The following is an 8,814-nucleotide window of genomic DNA, read 5'->3' on the forward strand; positions in this document are numbered from 1 at the left end:
GGGGGCTTTCATGAAAATTCAAGAGAGGCAGCAACGTTAGCGACTTCCTCCCTGTCTCTTCGTCACTGGCTCTTTGTACGTGAGCCTGTTCCGCCAAACTGCAGATCTTTATGGAAATTTTCAGCGCCTGTCTCCAGCAGCGGACCCAGGAGGCTGACAATCCGGCTCCGGGAGCGGAAACGGGAGAATCTGATAGGTATATTCGGTGTGTCTGACACTTGCTGATCCCATTCAGGTGTTTAATCATCCGGTGCCCAGTGACCAGCCTTGCCCAATGGCACCGCGGGATAGAGAGTCTTTCCTACAAATTGAGAACAACATGGTCAGTTTGCTGGGAAATTCCGTTGGCATTTGGTAGGACTTCTGTTGTTTATATATGTTAAGCTTCTTTCAGTTTGACTGGACCATAGAGAGAGGAACGTTTGAAGGGTTTTGGCGAGCAGGAGGACCGGACTAACTGGACAGATCTTTCAAAGAGACAACACTGACACGATGGGCCGAACGGCCCTTTCTCTCCTGTATCATTCCATATGATACTTTCTTATATTAGGGATGCCCTAAGAAGGGGCACTTGATTGGTGACCCCTGGGGAAACTGAGCAGTGAAACCCGGTGACCGAGTTCAGCATCATTCCATTGTGCAGCGTCTGAGGTAATGAAAGGAACTCCGGGAGGAACCAGGGACATTTCTTAGAAGGTCGGTGAGGAAAAAGGGGTGATAATTCATAAGGTCCCTCCTTGAGCCTAAAGAGAAGGTTTCCAATTTGGTTCCTCCCTTTCCTTGGTAACCACCCACCAGCTGGGATGTGGCTGAGACTCGGCTTGAGGACTGGACCTGGACACCAATGGTCACCAGGCATGAGGTGCATTCACCAGCAACCAATCCCCTCCAGCTTCACCTTCTCCGAGTCCCCACACTCGGACTGAGCCTCCTAATGGTCAGCTTGGTATAGAGAGACCAATGTGTTCAAGGATTCAGTGCTAGGATACAGTACCAAGAACTTATAAGTTGCATATGACATCCAATAACCTGATGACAGGATAGGAATGCTGGCTGGGATGTCGAACCAGCTCCCACAGGGGCAGCTGAGGTGAATGGCGAAAGATAACATTTAAGGGGGACACTAGACAACCACATAAGGGAGAAAGGAATATGCTGATAGGGGTAGATATAGAGGGGTGGGTGGAGCATAAAAACCAGCATGGACCTGTTGGGCCGAATGGCTACTTTATGTTCTGGAAATTCCACGTAGCATTTTCCTGGGAGCTGGGATTAACTTTCCATATTCCTGAGATTTTATTTTAGGAACAAGCATCATGTTTGATTTTGTTCACTTGCACTGTGGAAGTGACTCTTTACTGCCCCGATATAATTGATAATAGAATATGTGAAGTGGGCAGGTTTGCAGGATTCTAGGGCACTGTGTATGCCCGATCAGCCCATCCTTGTTTGTGAATGGATTCTGGAGGGTGGATAACAGCTGGGGATTCTTTACAATCTGCTCCAGATGCCACCACACATTCTTATTGGCACAGGGCAGTGGTTCTGGTGGGATCATTGTGTTATACTGCTGCTTCTGTTAGATGGTTGAATTCCCACAACAGTCTTGTGTCCACTTTATGGACATTTAAAGCTTGGCCCTGCCAACCTGGACAGACGCTCCTGAACTTGGATCAATGAAATGTGTCCACACAGAGAGCAAGTCTGCATTCACATCAAGCAAATTAAATCACCCACCGTACTTTGGTATCTCTGTAGTTTGGAGTGGAGAATATTCAGATCTGGAATGGGGTGTCTTGCTGGTCAGGTAGCAGCTGCTGAATAACAAAGAGAAGACACCACAACTGTACATCCATTGTTATGTTCCAAACTCTCATTGTGTGGAAAGATGTCACCTGATGTCGGAACTCTTCACAGGTTCCAGCAGGCTGGTCAGTCATTCCCAGAAACTCTCTGTAGCTCGCACTACTTTTTATAAGGTGACTTCTCATTTCCCACATTAAAATTCTCTGATTCCCAACACACCGAGAATCAAATGGAGGGACAATCTGTGGCTCATGTGGATCGGATCACTGACCCTTCCATCTCTTTCAGATGCTGGCTGACTCCTGTTATACGTTCCGATCCTCCTGTTCAAATTCCCTCATGGTCTCACCTGCATCCCATCCCAGTAACCTCTTCCAGTCCCTACAACCACTCCCCCCACCCATCTCTGTAACCTCCTCCAACCCTACTACCCTCCCTATCTCTGTAACCTCCTCCAGCTCCTACAACCCTCCCTATCTCTGTAACCTCCTCCAGCTCCTACAACCCTCCTTATCTCCATCACCTCCTCCAGCTCCTACAACCCTCCCTACCTCTGTAACCTCCTCCAGCCCCTACGACCCTCCCTATCTCTGTAACCTCCTGCAGCCTCAACAACACTCCCTATCTCTGTAAACTTCTCCAGCCCCTATAACACTCTGTATCTCTGTAACTTCCTCCAACCCCACAACCTTCCCTATCTCTGTAACCTCCTCCATCTCCTACAACCCTCCCTATCTCTGTAACCTCCTGCAGCCTCTATAAACCTCCCTATCTCTGTAACCTCCTTCAACCGTACAACCCTACCTATCCCTGTAACCTCCTCCAGCTCCTACAACACTCCCTATCCGTGTAACCTTCTCCAAACTCTACAACACTCTCTATCTCTGTAACCTTCTCCAGCCCCTACAACCCTCCCTATCTCTATAACCTCCTCCAGCTCCTACAACCCTCCCTACCTCTGTAACCTTCTCCAGCCCCTACAACCCTCCCTATCTCTGTAGCCTCATCCAGCACTTACAACACTCCCTATCTCTGTAACCTCCTGCAGCCCCTACAACACTCACTATCTCTGTAAACTTCTCCAGCCCCTACAACCCTCCCTATCTCTGTAACCTCCTCCAGCCCCTACAACCTTCCCTATCTCTGTAACCTCCTCCAGCTCCTAAAACCCTTCTTATCTCTGTAACCTCCTCCAGTCTCTACAACGCTCCCTATCCTTGTGATCTACTCCAGCCTCTACAACCCTCCTTATCTCTGTAACCTCCTCCAGCCCCTACAACCCTCCCTATCTCTGTAACCTACTTCAGCTCCTACAACCCTCCTTATTCCTGTAACCTCCTCCAGCCTCTACAACACTCCTGGAATTCTGCATTTCTCCAATTCTGACCTCTTGTCCACGACCCTTCCCCCCAGTCCCCCCCGCCCGCCCTCCAAGTTCCTTCACTCCAGCATTGGTGACCGGCCCTTAAACCTCCTGGCTCCTGACCTCTGAAGTTCCTACACTCCCCCGCCCCTCTACCTCAATTCCCTCCGCCCCTCTACCTCACTTCCCTCCGCCCCTCTGCCTCACGTCCCTCCTTATTGATGACCCCTTTGGTCAACTGCCCTGATACCTCCTTAATTGGCTTGCTTGACCCCGCTCACGTGAAGCGCCTTGGAAAGTCTTACTGCGCTAAAGGCGCTATAAAAATGCAAGCTGTTTTCAACCTCTTGTTGCATCAATAAAGCGCAAACTCTCCCGATGCCTGAGAAGCAACTGTATCAGTGCAAGCGAGTGCATATTGAAAATGCCCAAAAAAAAAATGTTTTATCAACAGGAATATTGGCTCCGCATTAACTCGGCAGCTGTAATTGTAAATTTACATTAATCGCTTAGTAATGCAGTGTACACTATGGCTGAAAAATGAAGGGATTGTTCCATTGAAGTTAAAGGGTTTGGTGTTTGGCAAGGTTGCATCCGACCCGGTTAGGGGATGATATGGCCAGACAAGTAAACATTCTTCAGTAACAAACATCATTTTTTACTGACGGCTGGAAGATATTGTGTGACCGGAAAGTGTCAGCGACCGACAGGGGGCTGAGCGACTGCTCTGCTCATTGGGTGGAGGGGATGTTTGCACCGAACGCTTTGTTCATTTGACAGGGTCTGATGGGGCGGAGTGCAGGATGCTTCTGTTAGAAAATAAACCAAGACGGCAGAGGCGCTCTGAAGGATGCACACACTCTCTGCCGGGACCTGGGCTCCTTTCAAAAGGCCACACTTAACAATTCGGTCACGTGCGGCATGTTGAACACTAGGTTTGCTATCCTTAATAAACAGCCACTCACTCCCAACACACACACACACACAGACTGAAACCCAGAACACAACTGGCAGAGACTCCATTTAAAAATCACAAATTAATCAACACAGATCGAGCACGATTCTAAAAGGATTGTGAATTGTAAGGGGAGCATATATATATATATTTTTTAAAAAGGCAACCACTGTTCGCTCCAACCGAGCAGGGGCGCAGAATACATTCATTTTTTAAAAACAAACCCCAGCCTCAGTGATAAATGATGAGCATTCAGAGGCTGTAACCTGGAAACTTGCCACCCCGGTTTCAATAACAGCTGTCATTTTACCTGTAACATGTGGAAAGGGAGGGGGGTGGGGGGGGTTGAGATTTCTTGGCTGTGGGGGAGGGTTATAGGGAAGCTGTGATCTTGGACTAGGACCCGTGTGACTGTGAGCTGCCCACGGCTGGATGGGGAGGTGAAGCTGCAACCAGGGGCCAAGTGCCATATCGACCAGAGGCGTTCCGCCCGGCAGCTTTGTTACCAGGCAACGCGGGTCGCCACCCAGAAAGAGTGGCAAAGGGGACTCGTGTCAGGAGCAATTTCTCAGGAGTTTCAAAGGAAAGAATGAGAGGCGCGCGTTGTCTTCAGTCCTTGCTCAGACCTGCGGGCAGAGTTGAAACCCTCTTCTGAAGAAGAGTCAGACGGACTCGAAACGTTAACTGTGTTCCTCTCCGCAGATGCTGTCAGACCTGCTGAGTTTTTCCAGCTATTTGTTGTTTTTGTTTGAAATTCATGTAATTTTTTAAAAAAATTCATTCATGGGATGTAGGTCAGCATTTATTGCCCATCCCTAATTGCCCTTGCCTTGACCCTGTCTCCAGGCCGTAGCCTATTGGGAATTCAGAATACGGGGATTGATGCCCCCGCGGTCACCGGATCCCCAAAAAAAGTATTTCCTGGGGGCTTGGAGGTGGGAGGTGGACCCAGTGATGAGCGGAGTTTAACAGTTAAATAATCACGGACCCGCTGATAATAATTGTTTGTGTGGGGTTCGTCACTTGATGAGATATTCCTGGAACTAAAAGGTTTTCATTATGACAGAGTTAATTGTCAGTGTGTTTTTTTTAAAAAAAAACGCATTTGAAAAGAAGTCACATCATTCTGAATGCCTTTACTGGCTGATGTGCACTGTAGAGTTTTAATGTGGGATTATATATATATAGAGAGAGAGAAAAACTTGCATTGGTTTAGCACCTTTCGCGACTTCCTAACGCTCTTTACGGCCAACTCTTGAAGTAACGTAGGAAACGCTGCAGTCAATTTGTGCACAGCAAGCTCCCACAAAAAAACAACATGATCATGACCAGATAATCAGTGATGTTGATTCAGGGATAAATATTGCCCAGGATAACACCAATTTGTATTCATATAACCCCTTTTATGTAATCAAAGGCCCAAAAATGCTTCACGAGGCTTTGCAAAATATGATACCAAGTCATTGAGGTAGGTAGGGTTCAAGAAGTGTCTTAAAAGAGGAAATTGAGGTAGCGAGGCAAAGAGGGTTAGGGAGGAAATTACACCCACACACAATATAGAGACATACACACATCATAGAAACACACACCATACACATACACACCCGCACACGCCATAGTCACACACACGTACCATAGAGACACACACACACAAACATACACAGACATACACACACATTCACAGACACACATACATGCACACACACATAAATATACACACAGACACACATAAATATACACACAGACACACATAAATATACACACAGACACACACAAATACATACACACAATGCACATACACAAACACACATATGCACATACATACACATGTGCACATACACATACACTGTACACATATACATACACACACACATACACAAAGACACATACACGCGTACATATACACACACAAGCTCCAGGCTGTTTCCAAACACAAGTGATTTCAGCACTTACCAGCACTTTGTTTTTAGTACAATTTATTTCAGGTTCGTGTCCTCATCTAATCAGCCACAGGATTGTTTCTGTATTGGAAAGGTCAGAATAGGAAGTAGAAATACTCTTCACATAACTGTCAAATGTTAGTAACCTTTATACAGAAAGCCATAGAAAGCAATGGTTACTAGATGGTTACCGGGTGGCCTGATATCAAACTGACCGCGGATTGTTTTGCTGTCAGTCGCTTATTCCCACCTCAACCCCAGTCTCTCCTTCCTTGCTGATCTGAACTCTACACAAACCCCGAACTGCTGTCCAATATGAAACCGGCTACCCACTTGTCCTTCATCCCTGTCCTCGCCAAATTCCTGATTTTATTCATTCATGGGGTGTGGGCGTCGCTGGCTGGGCCAGCATTTACTGCCCATCCCTAGTTGCCCTTGAGAAGGTGGTGATCAGCCGCCTTCTTGAACCGCTGCAGCCCATGTGGTGTAAGTGGTGTAACACCCACAGTGCTGTTAGGGAGGGAGTTCCAGGATCCAGGAGTGCAGGAACGGTGATATATTTCCAAGTCAGGATGGTGAGTGACTTGGAGGGGAACTTCCAGGTGCTGGTGTTTCCATCTCTCTTCCTGTGGCTCCCTGTTCCTCAGGCATCGAAGGCAAAATCTTGTCCTTGTTTATAAATTCACGCCTCACCCTGGCCCCAGCCTGAGACCATCAGACCCCCTGACTCCAGCACCATTTACTCCACCAGTGGTGGCCGAGTCTTCGGTTAATTTGACCTGGGGGCATGTTCCCCCATCCCAGCTCCGTTTAACAGGCAGCGTCAACAGCAAGTATTTCTACTATTATTCTCTAACCAGTCCAAAACCGCTTTGTGCCTGTTTCCCCTCTGTGAAACCCCTTAAAACTTGGCTAAGTTCGGAGCTCTATTTCCATACAGGAGTTTGAAGACACTGGTTCTTGCCCAGATTTTCTTCCACAGTCACCAGCCGCCCTCGAGTACCGAGCACCTGGTTTTTAATACAAGCTTGCACTGGGTTTTGACCACGGAGAAATGCTAAACCGCGCATTTTACGATCTTCCTGGAGTCTAAACTCCTCCACTCTGCGTCAGAGATGGGAAATCTCTGATCCTTTTCTTTGGCCTGGTTTAGGGTCCAGAGGTTAACTGTCGCTCCCCAACTGTTATCTCCAGTTTGATCTCTGCTAATTCCCCACAAACCAAGAATCTAAACCTGGGAGTTTTTAATCTGTAAATTTTCGAGTTTACTTTGGACATTTGCAGCTCCACATGACGGAGTCAGTACATCTGAAGCAAGGCGGAATGAGTTTTTCACAGGTCAGTTCGGGCCGGGAGTATAAGAGACTTTAACCTCACTAACTGCCCATGGGAAGGCATAAGGATCAAGCCTCAACCAAAGGGAAATGAGAACTAAAAAGCCGCGTGTATCCCTTGTGAAGGGTTTAAACAGGAGCCTGTGTTTATACTAAATGGGTGCTTAGATTATCCTATATATGTGCTGTGCTGTAGTGTTCTATGGTTCTATGGTTCTATATGAGAAACGGCTCAGAAACTCTAATTTGGTTGGGAACATGTGTGCCTGAGTGACGATTTTCATTCATGCTCTTTTGCAGATTTGTTTTACCCAGGTGTTGGGCCGTGAGGTCAGTTATAACACTGTCCCTTTCATTTCAGGAGCCTAGGGTTTGAATCCAAGCCAAAGCTATGGATGAAAAGCTCCTCTCTCTTTCTCTGTCTGTCTCTCAGCTGCTGGAAGGACCCTGCCAGAAATGATTTTGGGTAGACTTACCCAAGTTCCTACCGGGCAGGAGTCCAGTCCACAAAATATGAGCAGAAATCATTGTCAATCAACTGGCAAGTTCACTCTGAGAAGTCACGGGCAGGCTGACATGGGAGGTGGACACATCGCGATGGTATAAAGGAATGTTCTTCTGAAGTTGGGACTGAGGCAGGCTGTACATTTTCCACTGATGTATGTTTCTTTATAGCCCATTATGTGCCTGCTCTGTGAACAGAGTGCTCAGTGATAACTGTGCAATGATTATGACCTATGTCATTGATAAAAGCTCAGAAACTAAAGCTAGCTTGCTCTATGTTAACACAAGAAAGCATCAGACTGGAAAAGCAATTCAGCCCGTCTACCTCAATCCCTGTCTAATCCATGCTGCTGGGAGCTTCACTCAATCTCTTTGAGATTGCCCAGTCTCACTGGAGAATGTTTTATATGATCAATGCTCGAATTTTGGAGCAAAATCTCCGAATATTCCCCCAACTTTATTTCTTCACAATTCAGCCCGACCTTGTGGTCCAGAGTCTACCCTCCCCCCAGCCCCACCCATCCTCTCCCGTTGCAAAGCGCCTCCAGCGCCTTGTCGATCTGAGAAGCATAACGCGCCCATTGCGAACGGGAGGCAAAGTTAAAGTGTCAGCGACTTCCTTTTCTACACGTGACTTCAGGATACCATTCAGCTAGAAAATCCCATTTTCGGAATTCTTAATTGCATCAGCCCCGGCATCTGCCTTGAGGCGAACAACTACCAAACAGGGGGGGAAATCTGATGTTTTAATCCCAATGGACAGCTGGAGATGGGGAGGGAGGGGACACAGGGACTTCACAATTAAAAGGGTGGAAATTACCATTTTCCACTCAGCTCATAGATAAACAGGAAGAATGTTCCACATTTTGGATTGTGTAAAATGGTCTCTGTACAAACTGATCCTTCTTATTG

The sequence above is a fragment of the Cetorhinus maximus genome, chromosome 24, assembly GCF_964194155.1.
Source record: "Cetorhinus maximus chromosome 24, sCetMax3.hap1.1, whole genome shotgun sequence".
Taxonomy (NCBI): Eukaryota; Metazoa; Chordata; class Chondrichthyes; order Lamniformes; family Cetorhinidae; genus Cetorhinus; species Cetorhinus maximus.